General features: G+C 43.6%; 1 protein-coding gene across 10 annotated transcripts in view; it reads left to right on the top strand.

The window, feature by feature from the left end:
• The window catches only part of BRSK2 (BR serine/threonine kinase 2), a 505,761-nt gene that overhangs the window by 198,624 nt on the left and 289,432 nt on the right, over nucleotides 1-17,705 (top strand). The window lies entirely within an intron of this gene.

Here is a 17,705-nt window from a genome sequence, read left to right as displayed (position 1 = left end):
CTTGTGCCCCCGTGTCTCTCCACGCAGTAACCTTCTTTCCGCCCACTCTCAAATTTTCCCTTCGCTCCAAGGGTATTTGAGAGGCATCTGGGCCTGGGGATCTTTGGTGTGATGGTGGTGTAATGAATTGCACTCGCATGGTGTTCTTTGGACAGTTGGCCTTGATATGTCCCAGTTCATTACACTTAAAGCATCTTCCATCTGATGGGTCACTGGGCCGAGGTGAGTTACTGGAGACTGGTGAGGTGGAAGAGTAGGGTGTCTGTGGCTTTACTTGGGTTGTATGTGGGGTCTTTGGCTGTCCTCGGTTGTAGGGTTTATGGTCTGTGTGCCCCCTGGGGTAATCGTTCCCCTTGACAGTAGCTTTCTTGCTTTCTGCCACTTCCATCCATTTGGCTCCAATCTCCCTCGCCTCAGCGAGGTCTTTGGGTTTTCCATCTTGTATGTACCGTGTGATGTCTTCAAGAACACCATCCAAGAACTGCTCCAATTGTATGAGGAGGTGCAGTTCTTCCAAGGTTTTAACATTGTGTCCTGATATCCAGGCCTCATAATTTTTTGCAACGTAGTAGGCGTGTTTGGGAAATGACACATCTGGTTTCACTTTTGGGTTCTGAAGCGCCGACGGGCATGATCTGGGGTTATCCCCATTCTGTATCTGGCCTTGGTTTGAAAAAGTTTATTGTCATTCATTTGCTGCTTAGGCATTTCAGCTAAAGGTCCACTGAGCTGTGACCTTAATTCTACCATGTACTGGTCTTCGGGGATGCTGTACCCAAGACAGGCTTTTTGAAAATTTTTCAAGAAGGCCTCGGTGTCATCCCCTGCCTTGTAGGTGGGAAATTTCCTGTGCTGTGGAGCAATAATTGGCGCCGGGTTGTTAGGGTTGGCTGGCACATGCAGCCCAGCTTTTGCCAAGTCCAGTTCATGTTTTCTCTGTTTTTCCTTCTCTTCATTTTCTTTTTGTTGTTTTTCCATTTCTTTTTGTTGTTTTTCCATTTCTATTTGTTGTTTTTCCATGTCTCGGCGGTGGGCCGCCTCTTCTTCTTCTTGCTTCCTTCTGTGGGCCAACTCATCTTCTGCTTGTTTCCTTCGGTGGGCCAACTCTTCTTCTTCTAGTTTACTTTTGTGTGCAGCCTGTTTGATTTGTTCTTCTCTTTCTTTCATCTCCATCTCTTTTTGTTTTATTTCCAGTTGTCGCCTGTGTTCAGCTTCTTTGATTTGTTCTTCGGCCTCATTTTTGCCTTAGAAGTCATGGTTCCTGTTTTCTTGGGTTGGGGTGCCCTCCGGTGTTTATCTTATGCACTGCAGGCTCTGTTGCCTCCTAGAGTCTGCCTAGCAACAGTGCCTTTAGCTAATCTTCAATGTTAAGTAAACCTGAAAAACCACTTTATTTGCATGTATATAGTGCTGGTAATGACTCTCAATGGGAGAGCTATTGTCACAAAAGACCCTTAACAGCCTCTTAATGGCTTCTTGCTTATTATGCAAGCCACAAACTGCCAGAGAGAGCAGAAAAAAAAATTCTCTCTGGTTCCCTTTTAAAACCAAACTGTTTCTCTCTGCTAAAAAGCCCTTAGCAGAGAAAAGAAAAATATAATATTCCTACTGGCTTCTGGATTTTGTCTATCCCGTAACCGCTGCACACCATGTCATAACTCTAGTCCCAGATTTGGACCTTAGCGTCCAAAATAGGGGGGTTAGCATGAAAACCTCCAAGCTTCGTTACCAGCTTGGACCTGGTACTTGCTGCCACCACCCAAAAAAATAGAGTGTTTTGGGGCACTCTGGTCCCCCTGGAAAATCTTCCCTGGGGACCCCAAGACCCAAATCCCTTGAGTCTCACAACAAAGGGAAATAATCCTTTTTCCCTCCCCCCCTCCAGGTGCTCCTGGAGAGATACACAGACACAAGCTCTGTGAATCCAAACAGAGTGACTCCCCCTCTCCGTTCCCAGTCCTGGAAACAAAAGCACTTTCCTCTTCACCCAGAGGGAATGCAAAATCGGGCTGGCAAATCCAACACACACAGATCTCCCCCTGATTTCTTCCTCTCACCAATTCCCTGGTGAATACAGACTCAATTTCCCTGAAATTTCCCAGAAAAGAAAACTCCAACAGGTCTCAAAAAGAAAGCTTTATATAAAAAGGAAGAAAAAATACATACAAATGGTCTCTCTGTATTAAGGTGACAAAATACAGGGTCGATTGCTTAAAAGAATATTGAATAAACAGCCTTATTCAAAAAGAATACAAATCAAAGCACTCCAGCACTTATATTCATGCAAATACCAAAGAAAAGAAACCATATAACTTACTATCTGATCTCTTTGTCCTTACACTTAGAAACAGAAGATTAGAAAGCAGAAACTACTTCTCCAAAGCTCAGAGAAAGCAGGCAGACAGACAAAAGACTCAGACACAAACTTCCCTCCACCCAGAGTTGAAAAAAATCCGGTTTCCTGATTGGTCCTCTGGTCAGGTGCTTCAGGGGAAAGAGACATTAACCCTTAGGTATCTGTTTATGACAGTGACACTTCAATCTGTGACAGTTCCTCAGATTTGTCACCTACAAAATCCAGTTCAGGTTTGGGAATCTCCCTGACATCCTCAGCCGTGAAGACTGAAGCAAAGAATCCATTTAGTTTCTCTGCAATGACTTTGTCATCTTTAAGCGCACCTTTTGTATTTTGATCGTCAAGGGGCCCCACTGGTTGTTTAGCAGGCTTCCTGCTTCTGATGTACTTAGAAAACATTTTGTTATTACCTTTGGAGTTTTTGGCTAGCCGTTCTTCAAACTCCTCTTTGGCTTTTCTTATTACACTCTTGCACTTAAGCTGGCGGTGTTTGTGCTCCTTTCTATTTGCCTCACTAGGACTTGACTTCCACTTTTTAAAGGAAGTCTTTTTATCTCTCACTGCTTCTTTTACATGGTTGTTAAGCCACAGTGGGTCTTTTTTAGTTCTTTTACTATGTTTCTTAATTTGGGGTATACATTGAAGTTAGGCCTCTATTATGGTGTCTTTAAAAAGGGCCCATGCAGCTTGCAGGGATTTCACTTTAGTCACTGTACCTTTTAACTTTTGTTTAACTAACCCTCTCATTTTTGTATAGTTCCCCCTTTTGAAATTAAAAGCCACAGTTTTGGCTGTTGAGGTGTTCTTCCCACCACAAGGATGTTGAATGTTATTGTATTATGGTCATTATTTCCAAGCAGTCCTGCTATAGTTACCTCTTGGACCAGCTCCTGCACTCCTCTCAGGATTAAATCTAGAGTTGCCTCTCCCCTTGTGGGTTCCCGTACCAGCTGTTCCATAAAGCAGTCATTTAAAGTATCGAGAAATTTCATCTCTGCATTTCGTCCTAAAGTGAAATGTTCCCAGCCAATATGGGGATAAATGAAATCCCCGACTATTACTGGGTTCTTAATTGTGATAGCCTCTCTAATTTCCCTCAGCATTTCGTCATCACTATTACTGTCCTATCAGGTGGTCGATAATAGATCCCTAATGTTATATTTTTATTAGAGCATGAAATTTCTATCCATAGCGATGGAAATTGGAAATTTCTATCCATGCTTTTGGCTCTGTTCTGATTAATGAGAGTATTGTTTATTATTTCTAGTGCCTGTAGGTCTCAAATCAGATTGGGAAGGGACGCCATTGTGCTAGGTAGTGTACAAATGTATATTGAGACAGTCCTTGCCCCAAGGAGCTTACATTTAAAGTAGTCAAGACAAACAAAGGATGGGCATGAAAAATCAGTATTATCTAAATTTTTCAGATGGAAAACTGAGGCACAGAGAGAGATTAAGTGACCTGCCCAAGATCACACAGGAAGTCTAGGGTAAGCTGGGAGTTGATCCCAGATTTTCTGAGTCCCATTCTGCAGCTATAACTGGAAGACCGTCGTTCACATGAATAAGAAATATAAGATTGGACTCAAAACGTTGATATTTTAAAATAAGAATGTTATGAATTCTGCTATGATTTACCATGATTACATGATTTTTACTTGTGAATGTCAGTGAAAATAATTTTGGGGGCATAGAGTAGAGAGCATTGAATTTAAATATTTCCCTGCAAGATCGGAAGTCCAGCCTAGTGAATAAAATTTAGTATAAAATCAATATGACGCTTGCTACTCTATTTTCATTGTCCAAGATGAGTGAAATATAATAAAGAATCAAATAACAGTCAGTAAATAGTAAAAAGTAATTTAGAGTTTTCATATTTTTCCATGTTAATAATGTCATGGGATGGCAGTAGCAGAAGGCAATTTCTTTCTAAAATACAGTTCGTATCTCATGAGTGTTTTATTGCTAAATGTATTTTGTGGATTGAAAACGAGTAATAAAAAAATAACATTATGGAAAAAACCCTAATGTCTTAACTGAGCTTCAGCCCATCCTACAGAGGGGCAGTAAAGGATTTTACTATCCAACCCTGATCAGCAGGACTCAATTAGTTGAGGCAACTACTGTACTGAAACAACAGAAACTGGCAGCACATCATCATCTAAAGAAGCAAACACTAAAAAAAAACAGAGAGGGAGTACAGTTGTGGTAGTTTGTGAAGCTTTACACCAGTAATTAAAATAAAATTATTAAGTTTTGGCCAGAGGATCTCTTTTATTCCTGACACAGACGGAGAGAAAGAGAGGAAAGAAAATGCCTAGTTTAAATGAGGATTAGGCCAGAAGGAAACGTTGATAATGTTGGATTTTTCCCCCCTGAAATGATGAGATCCCCAGAGGCTGAAAAGCCAATCACTGCTGTAAGTGTATCATGTGCTGTTACTGAAGGCAGGATTGTGGTAACAGTTCTAATGCTAAGATAAGAGTTCTTAATGCAAGGTGGCAATTCTCTATGTTGTGGCTAGCCAGCCGGCTGTGATGGGGTTAATAAAAAAAAAAACCACTTGAATTTGCCACTATGTCAGAACATGGTCATGGAATAAAGAGGCTTTTTATTTCACTGTGCACTTTTATCATGAGGCTAAGTCACATAACCGTCTGTGACCCTCGTGCTGTTGCCAGAAATGTCACAGCACTCTGGCTATGGACGTTGTAGAAATCCTAGTTGCAGGTGCTGTGGCCCAGCTGTGTGTTAAAAAAAATTTGAAATTTGCTGCTCTGGTCTAGCAGGGGGCAGGGCTGGCTGTGGGGGAGACACCATTTTGCAGCTTGCATGAGCACTCCTGCCAGCAAGGGGTTGGTGAGTGCTGCAGGGGGTCTGGGGGAGAGAGAGTGGATCTGTGGGTAGATTTGGGGGGGGACTCTGGGAACTAGAGCTTTGCCGGGGTGGTGCAGCACCCCCAGGTTTTAGAGGGGTCTCTGCTCCTGGGGTCAGGTCCGGCTGCCAGCTACCCAGCCCTGTGCAGTGGGGTCCCAGGGTCAGCGTCTGGCCCTGTGCTGCAGGGTCCAGGTCTGGCTGCCTGGCCCTGGACGGCGAGGTCTGGATCCAGTTGCTGGCTGCCCTGCCTGGGTTGGGGGGAGGGTGGTCCTGCGGTCCCATAGCCCGGCCCTGCATGGGGGGGCTCGGGGTCCAGCATCTGGCCCTGCTGCAGGGTCCGGGGTCCAGCTGCCTGGTCCCACATGGGGATCTGGGTCCCAGTTGCCCGGCCCAGAGTTCAGGGCTTTGCTCTGGTTGGGGGTGCTGGGCATAGGGGACTGTGGGGGGCGCTGTGGTTCTCAACCTGCGGCCCACAATAATAAAAAGGTTAAGAACCACTGAGCTAGACTAAGTGATGGGTTCTTAGCCTGGGGTTCGCAAACAGGTACCAGGGGATCACAGCTACCCTGCCTTTTCCCTTACTGCTAAATTAGACTGGGGCTTCAGATAGAACGAAGGAGGATTATGTAAGGGGAAGGTTGACAACTACTAGAACAACAGGGGGGTGAAGCACATGGGAATCTGAGAAAGACCAAATTGTTGAAGTGGGTATGATCTTAAGGCAAAGTGGATACCAATGTAAGCTCCGACATTAGTGGGATGACTCTTCATTGCCTCACACCCTGTGTTGTCACCTACACTGGTGCAAAGGGGGTGTAAATGACTAAAGGAGCTGCAAGACACTGAAAATCCAGGTGTCTTCAGCTGAACAAAAAAAGGCAAGGACTGAGGACTAGTGGAATGTATGAGCAGACATGTAGCAAAGGGCAGTTGGTTCTTATAGTGCTGACTGTGTTGTGTAACCTGACCATACACAATTCTGAGTGTACTGTGATATACTGCAGGCCCTGTGAGCCTTTCCGGTAGCTGACTACAGACCTGCTTTTATCCCTGGATCAGCAGTCTGAGAAACTCACCTCTGGCCATATACTAATGCTATCAACTGTGCCATCATTACAGCATGAAGTTACTTAAGCTTAGTTACCTTGGGTATTGAGTGGAACTGTAGCCAGTTCCCTAAATTCAGCTCATGCCAGAGGATATATTGCAATACTAAAATATCAAACAGTTTGAGGTTCTCTGAGCTATTTGCTAGAGAAAAAGGAAAAAAAAAAAAGCTTGGCAAGTTTACATATTTCTTACCGTTTGTTCAAGCTCTGTACTTTAGTACCCAGAGGTAAGTAAATGCTGGTTAACATACTGCAGTGGTGTCGCACAAGCAAAGGCCCCTTACTTCTGTTCATGTCCCAGGTTTCTGTGCTTACCCTCAGGGAGTATTAAGGTTAAACCTTGGGAAAGACAGATAACCAAACCAGGAGTACTGTAATTTATGCAACTGTCTACCGTTTCAGGTGTCTTTGACCCCTAAACCAGGTAAAAGTCGGTAGCTCATGTCTCTTTCACCTTGAGCTTTTGAGTTGGTTTGTGGCCTCAGTGGAGCCACATGAAACGAAATGAAAGAAAAGGTCACACAAACCATGTGAACAGAGCCCTTGAAGGACTCCTTCTCTAGCCCCACTCCCCCAGTTCTGTGGCTGCACAGCTATCATACAGAATGGCTGTTATATAATGGAAAATAATCCCATGTTTTATAATGGTCAAAGAGAAAATACATGAAGGTTTCTCTCTCTCTTTTTAAAATCCCTTTAAATGGTTGCTAGGATTTAGTGTTCTATTTTAATACCCACTTCTGTCCTCTATCCACACTCGAGTGTGTCCCTTCAGGAATGATGACCCCGGTTCTTTTGTCAGATGCAGCGTTCATTTCAGAGTTCTGGTATGGATTAATGCCTCTTAGGCAATAAGGCAAGTGCTGTCTGTTGAGGAATTTAGTGACTTCAGTGGGACTTAAGAGTACATTGTCCTGAAATGTGATGTCTTCCTGAATGAGGGGCGTAAGGAAACAGTATAAAATAAAATGCTTAGCAGAATAAGAGTGGTTCAGAACCCATTGTATTTTTGGCAGCTGAGTTAGACTCTGTTTCTGTTCTGCTTTATATCAATGACAGTTTTGCTATTGGCTTCAGCAAGAGATGGGTACGATCCTTATATATTTCATGGTGGCTTAGTTACATCACTCTTCAATGTAATTAACAATGTTGAGGTATGAGATAATGTGTTACAGGAGGTTCTCTTCTATTCCAGTTGAACTTGGTGAATCATTACAGAATGCTAGAATTAGAAGATGAAAAACTCTGTTAGATCATCTTGCCCCTTCCCCAGAAGCTAATGCAGGATTGTTCCCTAAAGTACAGTCTCCAGAACTTTACGTGGTCCAACTTTAAATGCTTGAGCAATAGGAATTCTACCACTTCCCTTGGGAGACTGTTGTTCAGTCTAATGGACCTTGCTTGTAGGAAATAGTTCTTGATATTCAATCTAAATTTTCTTTTGCTGAATTTCATCCCATTAAAGTGAGTTATAACCCCAAACCTCACTAAATAATTCCTCTCCTTTGCCCCAGCCCCCTGCTGCTTGCACCCATCAAATACTTGGAATTGTTTTGCAATATATTTTGGATGCAAATAACTGCAAAATGATAAAGTTGCTAAATCCTTTAAACAGCTAGGCATCCAATAGGAAGGGATAATGAAAACTCACACATTGCTGAAACCTTTTGTATTAGGTGCAATGGCACATGGAGAATATAATAGGAATCTGAGTGGAGTGTTCCAATACCCCTCAGTAGTTTTAAAATAAAGATTCTTGAAGCAGAAAGAAGTTAATATAACTGAAAATTTCATTGTGTTGGACCACATCCCTCTTTCTTCCCTCCCTAATACCGAATTTTCTACCCTTCGTCCTCTCCTTCTCCCATTCTCCTCTCAGTTCCTACCCTGCCAGATAGGTAAGCTGCTGAATAGAAATATTTTAATGGTGATGCAGAAGCTTTTTCTTGTTTACAGATATGATGTTATAGGCATTTAGCCAAGATCCATTTTGTGCTTCCTTACCTATGTCAACAATAAAAAACACAAAAGAAACTGCCTTGGGTTTGGTCTTTGCAAAATCTCACTATGTTAAATAGTGAATTTAGGCAGAGCCTGCCCCTCCAGGAAATCTGCAATTAGAAACTTCTGTAATTACAAAGACTTTTTCTTAATGTCCGTTTGGTCTAGTAAGGATTTTTGTCTTTCTGATTTGCCTTTTGTAACAGGTTCAAAACCTCCCCAATTTTATATTGATTCCTACCTCTCCCATAATATTTTTATACCTTACAAGTTAACATTTCTCTTTTCCCAATGGGAAAGACTGGAAAGGAAATAAAATTTGAAAATAAACATGAAAAATTATATATTCCCAGGAATTTCCTTCCTTCCCTGGCTGTGGTCCCCTTGCACTGGAAGGAAAACATCAGGGATACCTCTCAGTTGAAAATATTGGCATTATTGTTGTAAGCAGCACATTGCCATCTAAAGCAGAAGGTCACAGGTTCAAGTTCTTTCCCATTTCCAGTAAAATGCAATTGAGTGTCCATCACTAACTAGGCAGAGAAGAGGAGTTTACCAGACTTCCTGCTGTGGCAGATTATCTGCCCTCGATTACAGAGTGAGATGGTGACAGTGGCTTTCAAAATGAAATATGAAGGGGAGGGAATTAGAGGCATCCTGCAGAGATGTGTCACTGGACTTCCACCAGAAACGTAATGAGTGCTTGCATTAAACTGCTTTAAAGTGCCGTGCATCTCTGCTTAAAGGCTGTGTGGAGTATGGCTATGATTTCTGTACATAACAACATAGCTGGGAGAGGGAGGAGTGCTGAACTATTTGGGGTATGAATTATGTCCTTTACCACCTTCACTCCCCAGAAATGCACGTTTGTGGAAAGCAAAAGTGGCAGTGATGCCCTTTGCTCTTCGTAGATGTATTTGAACCATTGTTTCTAAGTCCTGTGCCTGGCGTCCTCGTCTATTCTCTAAGCCCTGATTATACGTAAAATTTAGATTGTCCTAGCTACTTCACTTGCGGGGGGATGTGTGAAAAATTCAACATATCTGGGTTATGCTGACCTAACCCAGTTAAGGCGTGGTTAGGATGACTGAAAATTTTTTCCATTAACTTAGCTGCCATTTCTCGGAGTGGTGGATTAACTACATTGATGGAAAAAATCGCTTCCATGGATATAGGAAGTATCTAGTCTACATCAGCATAGCTGCAGCTGTGTTGCTGTAGCACCTGTAGTGTAAACATGCCCAAAAGAAAGATCCCTCCCAAAGACACCTACTTCATGCTCCAGTATATTGACATAAAACTCCAATATGGCCCTTGAAAAACACATTCATAGACTGAAAGGTGAGGTCCCATAGAAAGTTGTAAATAGGCACAATTTATTCAAACCTTACCAGTCTAATTATAGAAATAAAATAAACTTCCCATGTTGCTGAGCTAATTTTCTTGCTCATCTGCTTCCTCTTGGCCAGTATTGTTATTAATGCGACTTGCAGTCCCCACCTGAAGTTGTTCACCAGGATATTTAGATTGTGAACCAGTTTAAATTCTACACCATTTCCCCTGCAGCTGATGTCTGGCAGAGTTAAAAACAGGAGATCTTCTATGCTCATTGGGAGAGCAAAAGGGCACAAGAAAACTGGGTTGTACCTGATAGAGTACTGTGTGGTTTTGCAAGCTGAATGGAACAATAGTGGATTTATAGCTTAGTGGAATCCATAGCTTTACCTGCTATTTTGCTGTTGTAAAATGTAAGCAGAGTAGATAACAGTATTTTTGTTTTGTTTTGAAGTGTTACTGAAATGAGACTGGTTTAACTATGGGTATGAAAGGTGTCAGACCGTATCAGTCTCTTTGTAAGTGTCTCTGTAGAGTTGCATATAGATACTTGCTCAATGACTTGCATGTCATATTTGCATGGCTAACTTGTCAAAACCAGTTTCTGCTACCCTTAGCCCCGAAGCACTAACCTGGCTCATGAGAACTGGGCTGTTGTCTTCCTGCTTTGTACATCATTGCCAATAGCCAGATGACTGGGGGGTGGGTGGGGAGAGCAGTTTGGGATTCTGAGTGATGATTGCTGTTTGGGGTACAGGCAAGCAAGAGAGGCTGCCTTTGGGAGAGCTAAGATTTGATCCTACAGGGGTTGAAAGAACTAAACAACTTGATAGGACTGTTTGTTTTTCTTCTCTCTTCCACACACATTTCAGCTCCTGTTATGTAAGGTGTTGATATGACTTATAGGAAGGAAGGAGGGGCTTTTGGTTAAGGTGCGGGCCTGGAACCTGTCAGGTCTGGGTTCACCTGCCACTAATCTTCTGTACAGCTGTGTTAAACATGGTTACAACTGTTAAGTAGCTGCTTTTCAAATACTGCTCCTGTGAAAAAGCCCCCAGATGAAGGGGGTCTGATAGAGAGAGAGAAGCTCCACCTTAGATCATTTCTTTGGAAGGATTGGGGAGAAGTATCTGACAGATTTTGCCCCTTTGCAGAAAGGGTTGGCTGTTGGGTTCCCAGAACCTGTAGACCAGGGGTTTTCAAAATGGGGGTCGGGACCCCTCAGAGGGTCATGACGTTATTACATGAGGGGTCGCAGGCTGTCAATTTCCACCCCAAACCCTGCTTTACCTCCAACATTTATAATGGTGTTAAATATTTTAAAAAGTGTTTTTAATTGGTAAGGGGGACAGGGTCGCAGTCAGAGACTTGCTGTGTGAAAGGCGTTACCAGTACGAAAGTTTGAGAGCCACTGCTATAGACCTTGTGCCTCCACACCAGCTCTGAGCTCCCTGCCCTACTTCCAGCCTCCTAGCTGTGCGGCTCCATTGGAACTATGCTTCTTGGTACCCCCATCCCTTGAATCCTTCTAAAGAGGAGAATGGAAGAGGCCCTATGTTAAAGGTAATGTAACTTAAGGCTGCGTTAATTTTTTGAGTGGATCACAGCTTGTCAATAGAGCCCATATGTTTCCCTCCCAGCCCTGCTGCCAGTTTGGCACTTGCCCTTTAGTAACACATTTGCAGTTCCCTGGAACATGGAGGATGCCCTGGAGTCACTGGAGAGGATATGTATGGAAGTGGCTGACTCCACTTCCATGCAGGAAGGGAAAGATCTGCACATATAGGGGACCTTCTCAGCACTTATCCTGTTGGAGTGAAAACAGTCCTCCTTCCCCCACCAGTTTGTTCCTGGTACTCATTTAGGGTAAGTTTTTCCCACATCTACATTTGTTCAGCAATAGAGATGCTATCATTGCTTTTTCTTAGGGCCCTGGGGAAATATTTGGAACACACAATAAGCCATGTGATCTTAAAGGCTTATAGTAATGCTTTGAGATATTCTAAAGCAATAGGGAACCAGCTGATAGAACTCTGGACTGGGTGAATGTTCCCTCTCCTGTAGTTTTGCATGAAACATAAGAGCCTCTTCCTAGGAGACTAACTTTTCTTTGGCTTGACATACTCTTGAAAGTTATATCCGCATAGCTCTGGTCAGGGGTGTGAAAAAGCCACGCCCCTGGCCAGTATAGTCGTGCTGACACAACTCCAGTGTAGACCTAGCCATGTCAATGGAAGAGTGCTTCCATCAAGGTAGCTGGTTTTGTTTCAAGAGGTAATGTTCCTACACCAATGGAAAGACTCCCTCCACTGATGTAGGCTGCATCTACATGAAGGGACTACGCTGGCATAGCTATGCAGGTACAGTCTCCATAGGGTAGATATAGCCTTAGATTATTCTGTTGTAACGCTTGGATTGTTCAATTGCAAAGTTGCACTGGAGGAGAAAACATTTTGGATCCTAATAAAATGAATTCTTCATTATTTCATCTTATTGTTTATTTTATATTTCACTCCATTACAGCATATATTCTGCCTTGAGTGTGTCTCTATTTTTATTATTGACTCTCATGGTTCATCCAAAGGTAGAACCACTCATCTGTGAGGTGCAGTGCCATAGCCTGATCCAGAATTGTAAATGTGGTGCACTTTGTGGAACACTGTGTCACTTTATATTGTAGAGTACTATCAAAGTTTGATATCTCTTAAGTGGAACAAGTTATGCATTAATATTAATCATCATGAGCATTGGTCCCAGCTTTGCTTGCAATTGCATTGGTTTTAATCTGGAACAATTCTATTTCCTTCAATAGTGATATTCTGTGTGACAAGTGCAGAGCATTGTTTTGTGCCTGGCAAATGACTCAGGTTTACACAGGTGCTCTAGGAAGGACAGACCATAAAAGCAGCTACTCCAGGAGCAGGAGGAAGAGACTGACTCTGAGAAGTCTGGGCTCTGAACTCAGGACTGTGGATTTGAGTTAGGATCCCCATGATGGGAACATTTTTTGTTAATTGTCATATGTTTTGTGAACTGTTCTTTCTATGTCAGGCAAAGTTTTCCCTGAGAAAGAGACATGACTTGCCAGGCCTACATTGGGCTTTTTGTTGCTGAGGGTACATCTACACTATGGGATAATTCTGATTTTACATAAACCGGTTTTATAAAACAGATTGTATAAAGTCGAGTGCACGTGGCCACACTAAGCACATTAATTCGGCGGTGTGTGTCCATGGTTTGAGGCTAGCGTCGATTTCCGGAGCGTTGCACTGTGGGTAGCTATTCCGTAGCTATCCCATAGTTCCCACAGTATCCTCCACCCCTTAGAATTCTGGGTTGAGATCCCAGTGGCTGATGGGGCAAAAATCATTGTCGCGGGTGGTTCTGGGTAAATGTCGTCAGTCATTCCTTCCTTCGGGAAAGCAACGGCAGACAATCATTTCGCGCCCTTTTTCCTTGGATTGCCCTGGCAGACGCCATAGCATGGCAAACATGGAGCCCGTTCAGCTTTTTTTTTTACAGTCACCGTATATGTACTGGGTGCCGCGGACAGAGGCGATACTCCAGCGCTACACAGCAGCATTCATTTGCTTTTGCATGATACCAGAGATGGTTGCCAGTCGTTCTGTACCGTCTGCTGCCAGTGTAATTTGGCAATGAGATGACGGTTATCTGTCCTTCTGTGCTGTCTGCTGCTATCATGGGCGCCCCTGGCTGAGATCGGCCAGGGACGCAAAAGCAAAACTGGGAATGACTCCCCGAGTCAATCTCTCCTTTATGGTTTCTAAAAATAGAATCAGTCCTGCCTAGAATATGGGGCAAGTGTACTAGAGAACCAGTGTATCAGAGAGCACAGCCGCTCCGTGTCAGATCCCGCAGAAATGATGAGCTACGTGCCATTCATGGGGAGTGCCCCTGCAACAACCCCACCCATTGCTTCCCTCCTCCCCCAACCTTCCTGGGCTACCGTGACAGTGTCCTCCCCATTTGTGTCATGAAGTTATAAAGAATGCAGGAATAACAAACAGTGACTTGTTAGTGAGATAAAATGAGGGGGAGGCAGCCTCCCGGTGCTATGACAGTCCAGGCAGGACATTAAGCGGTGCGGGGGAGAGGAGCCCAGCATGCCGCTGCTATGATAGTCCAGGCAGTACAGAATCTTTTCTTTACACAGGAAAGGGAGGGGGCTGATGGAGCTCAGTCCCCAGTTGCTATGATGAGGACGGTGACCAGCCTTTCTGTCCCATCTACTGGGAATGACCAGGAATCATTCCTATTTTTACCAAGGTGCCCCTGAGGCCAGCCAGGGGTATTCAGCAGTTATCAAACATGTACCGTCTGCCACCAGGGAGGGAAGAGGAGTGGATACTGCTCCTTACTGCCGCAGCATCGCATCTACCAGCAGCATTCAGTAGACATAGGGTGACATTAAAAAAAAGTCAAGAAACAATTTTTTCCCTTTTCTTTCACATGGTGGGTGGGAGGGGATACATTGACGAGCTATTCCCTGAACCACGGCGGACAATGTTTGAACCTACAGGCATTGGGAACTCAGCCAAGAATGCAAACACTTTTCAGAGACTGCTGGGGACTGTGGGATAGCTGGAGTCCTCAGTACCCCCTCCCTCCCTCCATGAGCGTCCATTTGAGTCTCTGGCTTCCCGTTACGCTTGTCACGCAGCACTGTGTAGCCTGTAGATTTTTTTTTCAAACGCTTTGGCATTTCGTCTTCTGTAACGGAGCTCTGATAGAACAGATTTCTTTCCCCATACAGCGATAAGATCCAGTATCTCCCATACGGTCCATGCTGAAGCTCTTTTTGGATTTGGGACCGCATTGCCACCCGTGCTGATCAGAGCTCCATGCTGGGAAAACAGGAAATGAAAATCAAAATTTCGTGAGGCTTTTCCTGTTTACCTGGCCACTGCATCTGAGTTCAGATTGCTGTCCAGAGCGGTCACAGTGGTGCACTGTGGGATACCGCCCGGAGGCCAATACCATCGATTTGCGGCCACACTAACCCTAATCTGATATGGTGGTACCGATTTTAGCACTACTCCTCTCATCGGGGAAGAGTACAGAAACTGATTTAAAGAGCCCTTTATATCGATATAAAGGGCCTCGTAGTGTGGACGGGTACAGCGTTAAATCGGTTTAACGCTGCTAAAATCAGTTTAAACGCGTAGTGTAGACCAGGGCTGAGTTGCTTTGCTAGCCAGATTTGCATCACTGTAGAGCGAGAGTAGAAGTAGGCTCATATTCTTTGGGGTTTATATCTGGGCATTTTTAAACACTTGGATAAATTCCACTCTGCCATTTGTATTTGTTCCTTGACCTCATCTTCGCAACTAGTGTCTTTGTTTTGCAGACACGCTATTTCCTTGTGAATATCACTAACAGAATCTTCTCACTACAGACCAAGGCCCTCTTGGTTAGACTTAAGCTCTTTGTTAACTTTAAACGCTTAGGGTATGGCTACACTTACAGTTGTACAGCGCTGGGAGTTACAGCTGTCTTCGTACAGCTTTGTAGGGAAAGCGCTGCAGTGTGGCCACACTGACAGCTACCAGCACTGCAGTGTGGCCACATTTGCAGCATTTGCAGCGCTGTTGGGAGTGGTGCATTGTGGGCAGCTATCCCAGCGTTCAAGTGGCTGCAACGTGCTTTTCAAAACGGGGGTGAGGTGGAGTGTGACAGGGAGCGTGGGGGAGACAGAGAGAGTGGATTTTTGGAGCTGACACTGTTCTCAGCTCCCTGCCTTGCAAGTTCTAAGGACTGGAAGATACACAGTGCCTACCTTCAATCATTTTAAAAGTTTTGACCCCTTCCCCCACCCCTCTCTTATTCACTAAATGCAAATTATGCACTCCTAAATAGCCTTCAGACCATATAAGCAGCTGCTCAACACAGACTCCCCCCCCGCCATGTGACTTCCCTCTTCAAGCAAACAGCTGTGAACATTCCAAAGCAATTTCCCTGCCTGATTCTGCTCACTCAGCAAACAGGAGCTGTGTTTGTTTTTTAGATAAGCAGCTTCGGGGGAGCTCGGAGTTCAGCCATTCTTCCGGTTTGTTGTGAGCAGGCATTCTGGGATACCTCCTAATACCCTGGAGGCCAATAACAGCACTTTTGGTGGCCACACTTGATGAGCAGCGCTGCATCACCAGCGCTGCAATCGTTACACCCCAAGCAGACCAGGTGTACAGCCAGCGCTGCAGCCAGGGAGTTGCAGCACTGGATGTGCCTTGCAGGTGTGGACAGTTACTAAGTTGCAGCGCTGTAAACCCACCACCAGTGCTACAACTCTCCAGGGTAGCCAAGCCCTTACATACTTACTTTAAACATTGACGTCAGTGGAACTGAAGCACATGCTTAAACTTGCTTTGAGTACTTTGTTTAATAGGAATGAACTTAAGACGTGCTTAAGTGCTTTGCTGAATGGGGGGTCTAAATCCTTCACTGACATCAGTAGGGCCAGAACTTGGTCAAAATGGCTCAGATCCCCAAACTGCCCCAACTCTTGAACTTTTCAGATGTGGATCTGAAACCCTGGCTTTGTTTTTCTCAAAACCACCCTCCCCACCCCGCATTTACAAATCATTTATCTAAATTCCTCTGCTACCCTCTTTCAACTTCAGTGGTTCTGGTCAAATGAGACCTAAGTCTGAATTCCTTCTGTCTTTGATCCAAGCTTTTAACAACCAAAATTTAACTGGAGCATTCTGCAATGCCAATATCGCCCCATGCCCCTTCCCATCACCAATTTTGCTCATGTGAATGTAGATTGCATCAGAGAAGAGTGCCTGGCACACCATGCATGAATTACATTATAAACTGAACTCCAGTTCCAGTCTTCTGGAATGTACGGAAGCTGCTGAGGTAATCATAATAACAAAAGAATCCATGGAGAGTCTGAATTCTTTTCTCATCCCCTCCTCCAGTGAAACTGTAGACTGAGAGATCCAGTAGTTCTGACTGATGTACGATTCATGCTGCTGGGGCTGGAGGGGAAAATTGCATTTTGGTCAGACCACGTTAGAAAAGTTATGCATAAGGAGCGGGCAGAAGTCCCTACCGCATACTTCAAAGAGTTTTCCCTCTGATTTATGAATATCTTTTTAAGGGAACAAGAACAACACTACTACCACAAACACAAATTCTCACAGTGTTAATAAAGGCCCTTAAGCCTCTAGTGTATTAATTAGTGTAAAGATAAGCAAAATATGCATTTATTTTATTTTTAATTAAAATTAAGAAAGCATCTGAAAATTACATTTTAAAGGCTTCTTTTGAATTTTACAGGCCATCCTGCTTGCATATTTTCTTCTTCATTTAATTTTTTAATTGATTTTTGAGTTGAAATCCAACTAAATCTGAATCAATGCTGCAGTTCAAACTTTGCATGTATTAGTGTAGACTCTACACTGCAGAGAAATAGGGCTATTTTTTTCTTTTATTATAGGTGTTGCAGCAGGTGTGTATGTGTGCAAGATAAACTGAGATTTGAAACTCTGAGGCTATATATTTCTTCTGGGACACATAGGCAATAATTATTATTTATCATTGTTATAGCTCCCAGAATCTTCAACCATTGACCAAGACCCCATTCTGCTAGGCACTGTATGGTCACAGAACAAAAAGATGGTCCCTGTCCCAAAAAGCTTATAATGTAAAGTTTTTTTATTACTATGTGACTGGATCAATTAATTTTATACAGAGAGATTTCAGATTTCCCTCTTCCAAGCAAGGGGAATAAAGGGAGAAATTGTAACTGCATAAATCACACACTTCATTCTCTGATCTGCTCCTGAGTTTCTTTAGCTATGTGCCTGTCCCTTTCTCAGAGAAGTTTGTACGGTTAGAGTCTATCTTCAAGTTAGCAGAAAGTTGCAGGGACCTGTTTCTAATGGCATCATTCTGAGGATTTTGTCAGATATGTTGGTTCTAACTAGAGCTGGGTAAATGCTGCAATAAATGTTGTGCCCCTGTTAGATGAATCGGGCCTGTCTAATCCTTTCTCACTTTAGC

Source organism: Gopherus evgoodei, chromosome 4 (genome assembly GCF_007399415.2).
Source record: "Gopherus evgoodei ecotype Sinaloan lineage chromosome 4, rGopEvg1_v1.p, whole genome shotgun sequence".
In the NCBI taxonomy this organism is placed as follows: Eukaryota; Metazoa; Chordata; order Testudines; family Testudinidae; genus Gopherus; species Gopherus evgoodei.
Note: the sequence above shows the minus strand (reverse complement) of the source record. Positions and strands in the feature narration are given on the sequence as shown.